Source organism: Piliocolobus tephrosceles, chromosome 11, assembly GCF_002776525.5.
Source record: "Piliocolobus tephrosceles isolate RC106 chromosome 11, ASM277652v3, whole genome shotgun sequence".
NCBI classification, from domain to species: Eukaryota; Metazoa; Chordata; class Mammalia; order Primates; family Cercopithecidae; genus Piliocolobus; species Piliocolobus tephrosceles.
The window spans coordinates 117,445,046-117,460,045 of NC_045444.1; the positions used below are offsets into that span (position 1 = coordinate 117,445,046).

The 15,000-nt window shown below is 48.3% G+C and overlaps 1 protein-coding gene across 1 annotated transcript in view; it reads left to right on the top strand.

Moving 5' to 3' along the window:
- SPATA3 (spermatogenesis associated 3) overlaps positions 1 to 2,082 on the top strand; it is a 50,023-nt gene extending 47,941 nt beyond the window's left edge. The window contains exon 5 of the mRNA XM_023193877.1: positions 1,928 to 2,082. The gene's annotated coding sequence lies outside the window, so the exon portion shown is untranslated. The remainder of the gene's footprint in view (positions 1 to 1,927) is intronic.
- Positions 2,083 to 15,000: the final 12,918 nt, after the last annotated feature.

Here is a 15,000-nt window from a genome sequence, read left to right on the forward strand (position 1 = left end):
CACCATCATCACCAGCACCATCATCATCACCATCATCATCATCACCACCACCATCATCACCACCACCATTATCATCATCACTATCATCATCACCACCATCATCACCACCACCATCATCACCATCGCCATCACCATCATCACATCACCATCACCATCATCATCATCACCATCATCACCACCCCCATCACCATCATCATCATTATCACCGTCATCACCATCATCATCACCACCACTATCATCACCACCACCCACCTCTATCACCAGGTCCTGCACCTGGCAATTCTGCACATCCCCTCAATCTTTACAACCATCACCCTTGGAGGTAGTTGCCATCATCACCATTATCATCATCATTATCATCATTACCATTTGTTAAATCAGTGACTTTTGATATCTGTAAAATCACTTAATATTTTTCTTTAAATCTGCTTACTTTTTGACTGGGAATAGTGGCTGAAACCTGTAATCCTAGACCTTTGGGAGGCCCAGGCAGGAGGAGAACTTGAGCCTGGGAGTTTGAGACCAGCCTGGGTAGCATACCAAGACCTTGTCTCCACAGAAAAAAAAAAAAAAAGAGTGAGAAGAAGAAAAAAGATTAAAAAGTTAGCCAGGCATGGTGGCACATGCCTGTAATCCCAGCTATTTGGGAGGCTGAGGTAGAAGGATTGCATGAGCTCAGCAGTTGGAGGTTGCAATGAGCCATAATTGCACCAATGCATTCCAGTCTGGGTGACAGAATTCTTGAGACCCTGTCTCAAGAAAGAAAAAAAAAAGGCTGGGTGCAGTGGCTCACGCTTGTAATCCCAGCACTTTGGGAGGCCGAGGCGGGCGGATCACGAGGTCAGGAGATCAACACCATCCTGGCTAACATGGTGAAACCCCATCTCTACTAAAAATACAAAAAAATTAGCTGGGCGTGGTGGCGGGCACCTGTAGTCACAGCTACTCAGGAGGCTGAGGCAGGAGAATGGCATGAACCCAGGAAGCCGAGCTTGCAGTGAGCCGAAATCACACCACTGCACTCCAGCCTGGGCAAAAGAGCAAGACCCTGTCTCAAAAAATTTAAAAAAATACGCCGGGCACAGTGGTTCACACCTGTAATCCCAGCACTTTGGGAGGCCGAGGTGGGTGGATCACCTGAGGTCAGGAGTTCAAGACCAGCCTGACCAACATGAAGAAACTGTCTCACTAAAATTACAAAATTAGCAGGGCATGGTGGTGCATGCCTGTAATCCCAACTACTCAGAAGGCTGAGGCAGGAGAATCGCTTGAACCCAGGAGGCGGAGGTTGCAGTGAGCTGAGATGGTACCGTTGCACTCTAGCCTGGGCAACAGGAGAGAAATTTCATCTCAAAAAAAAAACAAGAATATTAGTTTACTTTTTAACTGCCCAGGGAAGAACGTTAGCCAATGAAAGCCTCCCAGGCACCTGTATGAGAGTCACTGTGGGGGAGGGCGATGGGGGTGCAGCGTGGGGGTACATTAAGTTGTGCTGAGCTTGTAGGCTCAGCTCTTAATTAACAGGTGGTTTGACATCCTTCACTATCCAGGGAAACGAAGAACCATCTGACGACAGTGGCGTCTTTCCTTTTTGGGGAAAGATGCTTCTAGAATGTTCTTTCCTAAAGTTTGGTGAACCTCTCCCTTGGCATCTTCCTCAGCTGAGGATGAGGCCCTGAAAGCAAAGGACTCCTTTCCCAGCCATTTTGGGCATTGAATGTGGTCAAACCACTGCAGCGTAGCTTTTGGGGGGTGAGACTCCATCATAGCTGCAGGGGAAGGCGCTGGCACCAATGAGATGAGCAGGAGCCAAGCCTGGCCAGGCGCCTGGCAAAAGGCGTTACAGCCTGAGGGTGTGCGGCTGAAAGAAAGAGTGGATGCAAGGAATGGAAGAAATTTGAATCCTAAATAATGTATTTCTCCACAGAAGGATCACAGTTGCTGAACCCTCACCTGTGAGGCTGTGAAACTGGAAAGCCACAGGATTCCAGGGCACGTGGGTTATTGTCTAAGCTGATTGGTCTGTCCTTGTTTTTCTTACAGATCCAGTTTCCATCAAAGGTCCTGTCTTGTCACCAAAATTTAAAAAAAGAAAAAAAAAGAATTCTGTTTCTTTAGCATGTCTTACTTTAGAGTCATAAAAGTTGGACTTGGCAAATAGCAAGGAAGGGAGGTGTGGGGACCCCAGTGACCTTTTGAGCCGCAGGTCAAGCAGAATTGGTGCCTGTCATTCCTGTTCAGAGCCACAGACCCCCGGTGGAGCAGCTTGCTCTGCACACACTCACAGAACACAGTGTTTGCTTTAGATGTTCTCACTCTAAAGGAAGGGATTATAAAGCTTAACTCAATAGCTAACATAATTAGTCATCTGCACCTGTGTCCCAGGGTAATCCCAGTTAGTGGGAATAGGAGGAATGTAGCGGTTCGCCTCCAGGCCTGCACCCCAGAGGACAGAGGCCCTGGGCCCAGGAACACCATCTGTAGAAATAGGTTCTTTTCGGGTCACCTGTGATGGGGAGTGGCCTGCCATGCAGCCTTGTGGTTAGTGCTGGTGATGTGGCTACACCCAGCCAGTGCCTGGTGGGATTTTACCTCCAGCTCCTGAACAGCCAATTCGAAATCTTAGTTCAAGGTGATCCCAGCAAACACCAGTAGGGGAGAGGAGTGTCAACGAGGGAAGGAGACTGGGCTTGGTGGCTCATGCCTATAATCCCAAGACTTTGGGAGGCCAAGGCGGGAGGATGGCTTAAGCCCAGGAGGTCAAGGCTGCAGTGAGCTATGATTGCGCCTCTGCACTCCAGCCTGGATGACATAGCAAGACCCTGTCTCAAACAAAATAAAAAGGAACCACCAGAGAAAGGAGGACAGCCAGTACTGGTGAGTCCTAATGCAGTGGCCATGGAGGGCAGCTGAAGCCTGATCCTGCTGGGGCGTCATGAGATGGGAGAAGGGAGAACACACACCACACAGCATAGTCATCCCACCTGACAGAGCTGAGGTATTTATAACCTGTTGGTCTTGGAGAAAGGCTGTGAGGAGGGAGGTGGTTAATTCCTCCACACTTTTGTCCCACTCTGGAGAAGAAGCCTCCGGGCAAACAAATGCAGATGCGAGGTGGGGGTCAGCCCACATGCACTGGAACGGTGACAGCTGACAGCAGTGACAGCGCATATGGTGGAGGGGTGGAGGGAGGACAATGCTGAATGCCTGTGAGGCATCCACAGACCCACACCCAGGTGACCTGCTATGCCTCTAAGAATTAGTTAGACTGGGACCCAGCAGGGCAGCCGTTGGGGAGGCGGGGAGCTGGTTTACCCGCAACAGCACTGGTGTGATTGGGCAGGATGGGCCAGGCTGGAGCCCATTCTCCACCCCCCAGTCCCAGGATTTCCTTTGTGAAACAGGTGTGGGAGTTGCGTGGGGTCATGTTGTGGTCCTGTCCTGCAGGGACAATGAAAGGACCTATAGACATGGCGGAAGTGACTGGGTACTCCATGGCTGCAACTTCTGGACTGAAGACACTTCCTTTTTCTGGCGTATTGAGGTCCCCCTTTGTTGTAAATGTTCGACAACCTAACCCAAACTAGGCTTAAGCAAAATGAGAATGTATTAGCTCCTGTAAAAGTCAGGAGAGAGTTCTGGTTCAGATGTGGCTTGCTCCAGGGGCACGGGCCATTTCCCTCTCTCTGTAGCAGAGTTAATTCCAGTCTAGCTGCAGCAGCAACAGCTCCCAGCCTACAGAGATCAAGTGTAGCAGAGGGGGTGAGCCGGCCTGTCTCCCCACAGCAAAAGGCATCACAGCTCTGACTAGGTCCTGTGTCCCTCCTGGTACCCGTCACTGTGCCCAGGAAAATGCAGGGGGCTGATTGGCCAGGTTGGAGCCGCACAGCCTCCTTTGGAACATGAGGATAAAATCCACAGAAGCCGTGAGCACTGAGCAGGGAAGAAAATGATTCTCCAACTGCAGTGTGGGTAACCTGTTACCAAAAGGGATGGGAATGGACACTGGGCAGCTAAAAACAGCACATGGCCCCTCCAGTTGGCTGTGGGTCTGCAGCCAGGACCTGTGCTCACCCTCTGCTTCTCCCCTTTTTCCCCCACCACCACCTCCTCACCAGAATGAATGCTCAAGTGGCAGGAGAGAGAACATTCAGCTGCCTCAAGCCACTGACTTGCAGTGGATCCTGGCAGTTGGATCCTCCGGGCAGCAGTGAAAACTAGCCTCCCGTCCCCAGGGAAATATGTGGGCACTGCTGGTTGTCACAGTGACTGGGGGATGCTGTGGGCTACTAGTGAAGGTCAAGAATGCAATGCACAAGACTGACCACACAATAAGGAACCATCCCACCAAAACCCCAAGAGCATCATGCCGGACAGTCACTACCACCACCTGGTCTCATCTGTAGGTCTGTGGATGCTCTCCCACACTGGCCTTGCATTGTGGCTCACGTTGCCCGTCGTGGACCATAGGGATCCCTCTTGAAGAGTGGAAACCGCACATGCTAAACAACCACATGCCGGAGTCCTCATCTTCACCCTGCCGAGTGCAGTTCTGCTGACACATCCACTACTCTTGGTTAGGTCCTGGAGTCAGGGAGCAGGTATTTTCTTCTCAAATCCTTCCCAGCACATGAATGAGTAGACCTGTCACCATCAGGAGCATTTTGGGATCCATTAAGATTTGGCTTAGGCCATTGTATTCAGAATGGTTTATAAATGTGATCACCGGAGAGGACTATTTTAAGTACAGCCAATTTCAAGCAACAGCCCCGATAGGGGCTTTTGAGAGGGAAGTTTAGAGCTGGAAAGAAGAGTGAGCAGGTATATTTCCTATCACCATGCAGTAGCTGAGACTGCTGTGGCTGTGAGTTTGGGGACAGTCTGGCTGAGGCCGGGCCTGCAAGTTGTAGGGGCCAAGGCCCTTGGTCCCCTAAAGGTTCGCTGAACACTCACATGAGGCAAATTGATGAATAGGAGAAAGGCGTACACATGAATGTATATACATGGGAGCCTTCAGAATGAAGACAGGTACAGAGGAAATTGTCTTCATGCTTAGTTTCAACAAAGATGGACAGCCTTGTAGAAATAGGACTGGACAAAAGGGTCAGATTTAACGCCGACAGACTGTGTGGGGAACCCAGCAAGGCCTGTCTGTCTAGATTCTTCTCGGCCTCTCTGAGCAGCATTCCTTCGTCTGGGGCATGGGGCAAGATCTTCTCTGGAATGGGGGTCTCATGACTGACTGCAAACAAGGTAGGTCAGATCATTTTTTTATGGCCAGTTCTTCACAAGGCTGGGGGAAAATTCAAGTAATACTTTTAGGTTTTCTGACTAGCTTTGGGGAGAATGGGTTCTGGTTTCTATGGCACCTTGGGAAAGGATTGAGTTTGTATGGCTAGCCTTGGGGGAGATGGGACTGAGAGATAGGAGGGCAGGAGATCAGAGAAAAACTTTCCCTTCTGAGGCCTTGGTTTTGGGGTATTATTGTCTAAGCTCCAGCAGAGTCTAGCATCTTCACCAGGCTTAGCTCAAACCCTGGCTGTGAACATTGTCTCAAGACCATCAGCCCGGTTGGTCCCAGCAGCAGAGCTGAGCCAGAGATCCAGGCTCAGGCTCCTCCAGGAGGGGCCTCGAGGTTGAGAATTAAAAAAGAAGAGTTCTGTTCAGGTCTGGGGAGTATCTGATCTCATGTAAGGAGTGCATCAAGGAGATGAGTGGAGAAGCCCATTTGTCTCCCGTTGGAGTCAGGATGAAGGGTCTGGGCTGACTAGCTCCAGAAGAAGCCGACCCCTTGGGACTGAGTTCTCCTTTAAACCTTTCTCTTCCTCTGTTCTGCCCTTCTCCTGCTGCCACTGCCAGCAGTCAAGCATGGACTGTGTATACCATATTCCGGGGAATCTGATTACACCCTGGACACTGATATGTGGATTGCAGTCTGCTGCAGGATGACATGGGAGTTTAGTTGTTTTTTTCTAATGGGACTCCATTCTGTGAGTCTGATAGGAGGTGCTTTTAATGTGCTGATAAACCAACCTCAGGGAGGTATTACGTACAGAAGATTCCCAAGGTTGCAGTTGATGAAAGAGACCTGGGCTACTGGCCGGGAACTAGGTGAGCCCCCGTAGCTGAACAGAGCTGCCCAAGAGAAGTGGAATAGAGGATCATGTGGTGTCTGTTTTGTGCCTTTAGCGGTCAGAGTTTCATATGTATTTCGGGACGTTGCTTTCTCTGCGGGAACAAGCAAAAGAATCGTTTTGTTCTGATGAGATTCGGAATGAATCCAGTGAAAGAAACTTCCAACTCCCTTGTCCATCTCCCTTCATCCCATTCATTTGGCAAAACCACAACCCTGGGGCAAATCCAGTTCTCTGCCTCCTGTGCACTTGGACTCGTACAGCTAAACTTTGGGAAGCTCAGTCGTGCAGGCCAAACTCACTTGAAATTCATGACCATGGGCTCCAAGTGGGCCTTGATGCTGCCAGGGATCAAATCACATTTTATTCCCCAAGACACTTCTCTTCTGTACTCAGACCTACCCCTTCTCCTCCCTGTTTCACCAGACCTCCAAGCCTCACCACCGAGTCTCCCCACCTACCAGCACCGTCTTGAGTATCCACCCCACTTCACCCGAGGCAATGACTGATCTGATTTCTGTCATGAGAGATGCATAGACACATAATTTTGCCTGTTCTAGAAACTAACATAAATTGACTCAATCAGTTTGAACCTTTTTTACCTGGCTTCTTTCACTCATCTTAATATTTTAAACCTAAATCATATTTCTACATATATCAATAGTTTATTCCTCTTTATTTCTGAGAAGTATTTACATTGTGTGAAAATGCCATAGCGTGTTTATCTGCTCACCTGTTAATGGATATTCAGATTGGTTCCAGTTTTTTTATTTTTATTTTTATTTTGAGACAGAGTTTCACTCCTGTTGCCCAGGCTGGAGTGCAATGGGGCGATCTCGGCTCACCACAACCTCCACCTCTCAGGTTCATGCGATTCTCCTGCCTCAGCCTCCCAAGCAGCTGGGATTACAGGCGTGCAACACCACACCTGACTAATTTTGTATTTTTAGTAGAGACGGGGTTTCACCATATTGGTCAGGCTGGTCTTGGACTCCTGACCTCAGATGATCTGCCCACCTCAGTCTCAAAGGCATGTTTTTAATTCTACTGGCATTTTTATTTTGGCTAATTTTCTGTCCATTTTATTAACTTGTTTGGTTAGTTAATATCTGACATAAAATCAAGGGTAATTTTTTTTTTTTTTTTTTTTTTTGAGGTCTCACTCTGTCGCCCAGGTTGGAGGGCAGGGGCATGATCAACTCACTGAAGGAACATTTCTTGGTCTAGACTATAGGCTGGCCTTAGAATCAACTCACCTGCAAAGGTGTCCTATTATCAGGGACATCTTAACCAGAGTGACTCCACCTCGAATAAAGTCCAGATAAAGCCAGACTTGCTGGGTTACATTCCCTGGGGGTTAGACACCCTTCATCACAAGATGTTTGTAGTTCAAAGAAGGGGTTAGTTATGCTAACCAAATGGAGACCCAGAATGTCCTGGTATTTAAAGAACAAAGCATCCTTCATTTGAGAATAAGTTTCACTTTAAATATAATAGTACTCTCATAAATTCTTGCGAAAATCAATAGTTACATTGGAAAATAAACAATGCTAATAGCCTGTCACAAAATGATCACAAGCCTTTGTTTATAAAGTCTACTATTCTTAGCCTTAACATCCCATGTAATCAAGTGTTACATTTAAGTTAGGGGAATTCCTTCTCTTGCTTTCTGAGGACACCCTACTCTGTAATAGAGTAGTTTCTAATTAACTGTTTTAACTTTGCTATGCACTGCGACTCGCCCTCTTTCCCACATGAAATCCAGGAATTCGCTCTTGGGGTCTGGGGTAAGACTGCTTTTTCCAGTAACACTGTGTGTGTTCCTGGCTTTGAGGGGCATCCTGGGGGACAGAAGCTGCCCATATGGACCCCTCAGCTCTGTGATCCCAGGTGCAAGATTGGGACAGCAACCTGGTGGCATCCCAGGGCACCTCTGGTACTCTACTGGTCTCCATCCTTCCAAAAGGACACCCCCCAAGAGGCTGACCACAGGCCACAGGGGGAGCACTGGGAGGACTGTGTGTTTGGAGAGGGTGAGAATGGGGGAGAGGTGTTGGCCAAACGCTTCCATCTTTCTCACGGTGACCTCTCAAGTTACCTCCCTGGAGTGAGCCAAGGACCTTCAGTGGGCTCCTGTAATGGGGGTCAAAGCCTTTTGTGGGTCAGGTGTTAAGGTGCTCTTCCTTCTCAAGGCTGTCTTGGCCTCCTCAGAGCAAAGATGATCTAGGGACGGCCAAAGTGAACACCAGCAAACCCTATAGGGAGTCCCAGCTGGGGAGAGAGGGGAGCACCAGCAAATCCTACAGGGACCCCCAATTGAGATGAGAAGGGAGCACCAGAAAATCCTACAGGGAGTCCCTCAGTTGGCAGCACCAGCAAACCCTACAGAGTCCCAACTGAGGTGTGAAGGATGGAAAGAAAGGGAGCCCACCTGAGTGGCAGTGGCTGGAACTATCAGCGCCCGCCACCACACTCGGCTAACTTGTGTTTTGGGTTTTTCTTTTTTTTTTTTGTAGAGACAGAGTTTCACCATGTTGACCAGGATGGTCTTGAGCCACCTGCCTTGGCCCCCCAAAGTGCTGGGATTTCAGGTGTGAGCCACCATGCCCCACCAGGACCTAGTCTTTGAAATGCCAAGGCAGGGAATTAGGGGAGGTGTGAGTGGAGGGGCATAGACAGAAATGCCCTGTGTACCAAACAGCCGGGCTCCATCCTCCTGCACTGGCCAGTGGCCTCCCTTGCAGGATTGACCCACAAGGCCGTATCCTAGAGGCAACAGGAGGCAGCAAAGCCTGGAACAGAGGCCTGTGGAATTGGGAATCAGGCCACATGTTTAACTCATGCAAAGCAGCTCCCTGGAAACCTCCAGAGGAGAAGCGACTAAACACACACATCCCAAACCCTCTGGGCCTCTAGGCACCCTCAGCCTGCAGCTGCTGGGGGAATGGAAAGTGCCTCCTTTCTCCTCCCCCCTGCACTATTCACAGGGAGCCACAAACACAGAAAGGCCTCATTCACAAGCTCCAAGGCCTGGCCCTCTACCGAAAGCTTTCTGAAAATGCAAATGTCTCAGAAGTGGATTCTTCTTTTCAAACACTTTAAAGTGGTATATTCCCACGGAGCTGTGAAGCAGACCAAGATTTCCCTGGGCAGGAGACTCCTTAAAAATAACATTTGCGGCCAGGCGCAGTGGCTCAAGCCTGTAATCCCAGCACTTTGGGAGGCCGAGACGGTCGGATCACGAGGTCAGGAGATCGAGACCATCCTGGCTAACACGGTGAAACCCCATCTCTACTAAAAAATACAAAAAACTAGCCGGGCGAGGTGGCGGGCGCCTGTAGTCCCAGCTACTCGGGAGGCTGAGGCAGGAGAATGGTGTAAACCCGGGAGGCGGAGCTTGCAGTGAGTTGAGATCTGACCACTGCACTCCAGCCTGGGCAACAGAGCAGGCTGTCGTCTCAAAAAAAAAAAAAATTGCATTTCAAGGAAGCAGAACTTCCAGCTGTGAAGTCCGGCTTGAAAATAGAAGGTGGGAGCCTCACCTCTTCTGGCGTGTGCAGGCATGAAGCCCCCACTTTCCCTGTCTGTGCCCCACCGCCACCTTGGCCTTACCTCCTCCATCCTTTCATTCAGTGCTAGCTTAGGAGTGCCCATAGTAGCCTTGGGTGACTGGGGACTCACAAGACAGAGCTGTTGCTCACCAGAAGCTCAAATCTAGTGAGCTGGACAAGCCTCTAAATGAGTCAGTTCCGCTCCCATTCCAGGGACCCTGGGTCTGCCTGTTCCCTTCCCCCATAGAACCAGGAGGTTCTGGGTTCAACTCTCCTCAGAGGAGCAGATCTCCACTGTGGTGAAAAGCACAGGGCATTTCTGTCTATGCCTCACCACCCATGCCTCCCCGAATTCTCTGCCTTGGCATTTCAAAGACATGGTCCTGGCGGGGCATGGTGGCTCACACCTGAAATCCCAGCACTTTGGAAAGCCAAGGCAGGTGGCTTGAGACCAGCCTGGTCAACATGGTGAAACCCTGTCTCTACAAAAAAAAGAAAAAATATATGAAGATTAGCTGGGCGTGGTGGCGGGCACGGATAGTCCCCGCTACTTGGGAGGCTGAGGCAAGAGAATCACGTGAACTTGGAAGGCGGAGGTTGCAGTGAGCCAAAATTGTGCCACTGCCCTCCAGCCTAGGCAACAGAATGAGACTCTATCTCAAAAGAAAAACAAACAAAAAACAAAGGCTAGGTCCATTCCCTGGCTTCTGACTCAAGCCTGCAGCCAGGCCTTCTAGGGGGCCCCTCCCTCCCCTGGAGGCTTCCCCTGGAGGAGCAGGTGCCCTCGCCTCTCTCCTCTCAGGCATCAGATAGGATTCAAGCTGAGATAAACGGGAAAACAACAGACTCTTCTCCTCTCAATACCTTCCCCCTTCACCACCAAGACATCGCTCTGTTAAAATGTACTTTTCCCCACCCTGATGATGCAGGATTTTATACCACATATTTGTTGTCTGCTCTTTTTTACCCACTTCTCAAAGAAATCTTTCCATGTAATATCTCATTTTTAAACAGCTGCATGGCGTTCCATCATATGCCTTTTTCATAATTGATCAAATGAGATTCTACAGAGCTTACCATAGTGCCCATGGTACTGCTCAAAGAATCCTGGCTACGATATTAGTTAGACCCATTTACAGGGAGCAGGGAACTTAGCTCCATCTGGCTTAGACAATAGGGGAATTTAATGGTTTATGTCACTGTAAAGTCTAAAGGTAACACAGGCTTTGGGGAGAGCTTAATCTGACATTCTCTTTTCTTTCCCACTGCCCCCCTTTGCCTTCCATGATATCAGCTTCCCTCCCCTTTGGTTGTAAGATGGCAGATCCTGGAACAGAGCCAAAAGCACCCACAGGTACAATGGGACTTTCTCTACATCCAGAGAGAGTGCCCACAAGCCTGTGAATTTCCCAGCATTCTGAGCAAGAGTCCTATAATTCACTCTAATTGGACCAACTCAGGCCACATCCCCACCAATGACTGGGCCCCAGGGAACTGAGAATGTGTTGACTGGCTGAGGCCATGTGGGGGCCACCTAGGGGCCACCTGTGAGTCGGATAGGGATTAGCTTCCCTTGAAGTGAATAGGCTGTGTGAGAGAAGGTGGAATATCCTAATGAAAATTATGTTATTTTAGTAAAGAAGTGTGGGAAACCAAAATATGCCACCCAAAAATATTCTTTGGCATATTTTGGGATGGCTATTCAGAGCAGCTACAGACACAGGAATAGCTCTGGAAACTTGTGTTTTTGCGGGGAGTTTTGAATCTGTGGTAGGAATCTACATTAGTGAAGTAAATTGTGGATGCAAACAGGCTTCCTCTGAGACCCCTTTATCTGCCTTAACCAGATCTCTCAGGGAAAAGAGACTAAAAGTCTGACACTTTTAAAAGTCTGAGAGAAAAACTTCTTTTTTGGGGGGGGGGGGGGGAAGACAGAGTCTCATTCTTTCACCCAGACTGGAGTGCAGTGGCACAATCTCAGCTCACTGCAACCTCCACCTCCTGGGTTCAAGCCATTCTCCTGCCTCAGCCTCCTGAGGAGCTGAGATTACAGGAGCGTACCACCATGCCCAGCTAATTTTTCTATTTTTAGTAGAGACGGGATTTCAACATGTTGGTCAGGCTGGCCTCGAGCTCCTGACCTCAGGTGATCTACCTGCCTCAGCCTCCCAAAGTGCTGGGACAACAGGCGTGAGCCACCGTGCCCATCATGACAGAGAAATTTTACCACAAGCTGCCATCTGAACTCATATTGCAGGAAGAAAGACTGAAGTTTGTCAACACACTGGACATCTACTCTTTCTGGAGGCTGTTGCTTGTGAGCCTTCATCTGCATAATAAAACAGCCTTAGCTCAGCATGTATCTCCTCCCCTCTCCTTCCCATAACCTATCGCCACCTCCCCCAAGATGTTGCAAGCCTCTCTTCCTTTCCATATGGTAGAGAAACTTCAGCCATCTGACCTTCTTTTAGTCTCGTATTTTGTGTGGCTCCTATGCACATGCTCATGTTAATATGTTTGTGTGCCTTTTCTCCTATTTATCTATTGCCCATTTATTTCAGCAGACTTAAAGACTCAAACTTTCAGCAGGGGAGGGAGAGATATTCTACACCCCAGAATCAAGGAATGTTGAGAAGGCCATCAACACATGTCTGTTTTCAATACTGGTTTTTCTTTATCTTTTTCTCTTTTTTTCCTTTTTTTTTTTTTTTTGGAGGTGGAGTCTGGCTCTGTCGCCCAGGCTGGAGTGCAGTGGCACGATCTCAGCTCACTGCAACCTCCACTTCCCAGGTTCAAGCATTCTCCTGCCTCGGCCTCCCAAGTAGCTGGGATTACAGATGTGTGCCACCACACCCAGCTAATTTTTTGCATTTTTAGTAGAGATGGGGTTTCACTATGTTTGCCAGGCTAGTCTTTAACTCAGGTGATCCACCCAGCTCAGCCTCCCAAAGTACTGGGATTACTGGCGTGAACCACCATGCCTGGCCTAATTTTTCTTTTTTTAACCATTCTCCTACTAACAGATATTTAAGTTTCTTCAGTCTCACTTTTATAAATAGTACTGCAATGAACATCCTTAAACACATATTTTTGCCAAGGATTCCTTCTCAGTGCCAATCTCCCCTGATTTCCAGACCCCCTCAATGTCCTCCTCAGATTTGCCCTGCCCTTCTTGTTCCATACTTGGGGTCCCAAGAACAAGCTGCCTGATGCCTCTACTATCATTACCTCTGTTGGGGCCCAGAAACCAATACCCCAAAATATGGTGCCTGGACATCCTGAATTGAAGAAGATGCCTCAAGTCAAGTTCTCTCTGGCCTCCCCACCCAACTCACCACCCCACCCTCAATCCTTTGTCTCTCTCAAAATACAGGATGAAGTTGTTCTCTAAAGTTCCTTTATCTACTTAAAGTCTGGACACACCAAAGGAACAAAAACAAAAAACAAAAAAAACAAAAAAAAACAATTACCTCTGATCCCATCCTTGAGTTTTCATTAACCGTACTCATATCTCAGGAAGAAAGAATAAAGTCTGTTAACACACTAGACAGACCATTGTATCTGCTCTGTGGGCCCAACAGACTTGGTCCCAGACCACAGTATATTCTTCAAGCACATTGAATTTCCCTAAAAATCATTTGCTATCTGCCTAAAATAATCCACACTTCCCCATCTTCCTTTCCCCTAAGAAGAAGGGTATATAAGCATCTGCACCCCATTGGATTAATGGATGATCATTCTCCTGCAATTCCCCTATGCTATGCATATTAAAATAAATTTATATGCCTTTTCTCCAATTAATCTGCCCTTTGTGAGTTGATCTTTCGCGAACTTTCAGAGGGCAAAGGGGAGGTTTTCCCCCTGGCCCTTGTATTTCCATAGCCTGGGTAACGAAGACAGAAATGAGTTAGGAGGGCTTCTTCTTCTTTTCTTTTTCTTTTGAATCGGAGTCTTTCTCAGTTGCCCAGGCTGGAGTGCAGTGGTGCAATCTCAACTCACTGCAACCTCCACCAGGAAGGCCTTCTAAAATTGGGAAATCCAAGACGCTCAGTTCTCAATCCACAATGCCCAATTTTGGCAGTAGAGTACTCAACTAGGGCCAGAAATTCCAATGAGATACCCTTCTTGGCCCACTTATCATGTGTCTTTAAACTAATTGTTTGCTGTTTGTCCCACGCGTCCGTGTGAAGAGACCACCAAACAGGCTTTGTGTGAGCAACATGGCTGTTTATTTCACCTGGGTGCAGGCGGGCTGAGTCCGAAAAGAGAGTCAGCAAAGGGTGGTGGGATTATCATTAGTTCTTATAGGTTTTGGGATAGGTGGTGAAGTTTTAAGAGCAATGTTTTGGGGGCAGGGGGTGGATCTCACAAAGTACATTCTCAAGGGTGGGGGAGATTACAAAATACATTGATCAGTTAGGGTGGGGCAGAAACAAATCACAATAGTGGAATGTCATCAGTTAAGGCTCTTTTCACTTCTGTGCGTCTTCAGTTGCTTCAGGCCATCTGGATGTATATGCCATGCAGGTCACTGGGGATATGATGCCTTAGCTTGGGCTCAGAGGCCTGACACTCTTTCCTTTAAAGCAGGCACAGCCTTCCAAGAGGCTGTCTTGGCATCAAATAAATTACTCTTCCTATATCCCACCAATGGGAAAATCATGGAAGTCTGCAGAAATATGACTGTAGTGAATGCTGTGGTGTGCTACCCAGATCAAGGCCTTCATTCCCCCAGATGCCAGAGGGTTGGCTGCTTGTAGCTATGCCTGTCTCTGGGTATTGCCCTTGGCTAAAGTAAGCTGCCTCACCCCAAGATCACATCACTTCCCCAGAGGCAACATGAATGAATGACAGGGTCATGTGGGGGTAAAAAGGCCTGGAAAATGTCTTCTCGAAATTCATGTCTCATTTTGAGAAGATTCTGAAAGATCATCCCATGATGTTTTTTATGTGTTTCAGTCACCTACTGTCACATAACAAACCACCCCAAAATTTAGTGGCTTAAAACAAAATGATTTGTTATTTTTCATGATTCTTTGGATTGACAGGGTTCAACCGGGTGGATCTTCTGCTCTAAGTGGTAGAGATGAAGTTATTCATGCAAACGCATTCAGTTGGGAGTTTGGTGGGAACTACAGCACCCAAGATTAATTGCCTCTCATCCTCTAGAGTCTCTCTCTACATTGCCTTCCTTGTGCAGTAGTCTAATATGGGCTTCTTTATGTGTCACAGCTGAATTCTGAGGAGTTTCAAGAGGACAAGCCCCATTGTGGGGGCACTTATCAAGTCTCTGCCCAGGCTGGAGTGCAGTGGCT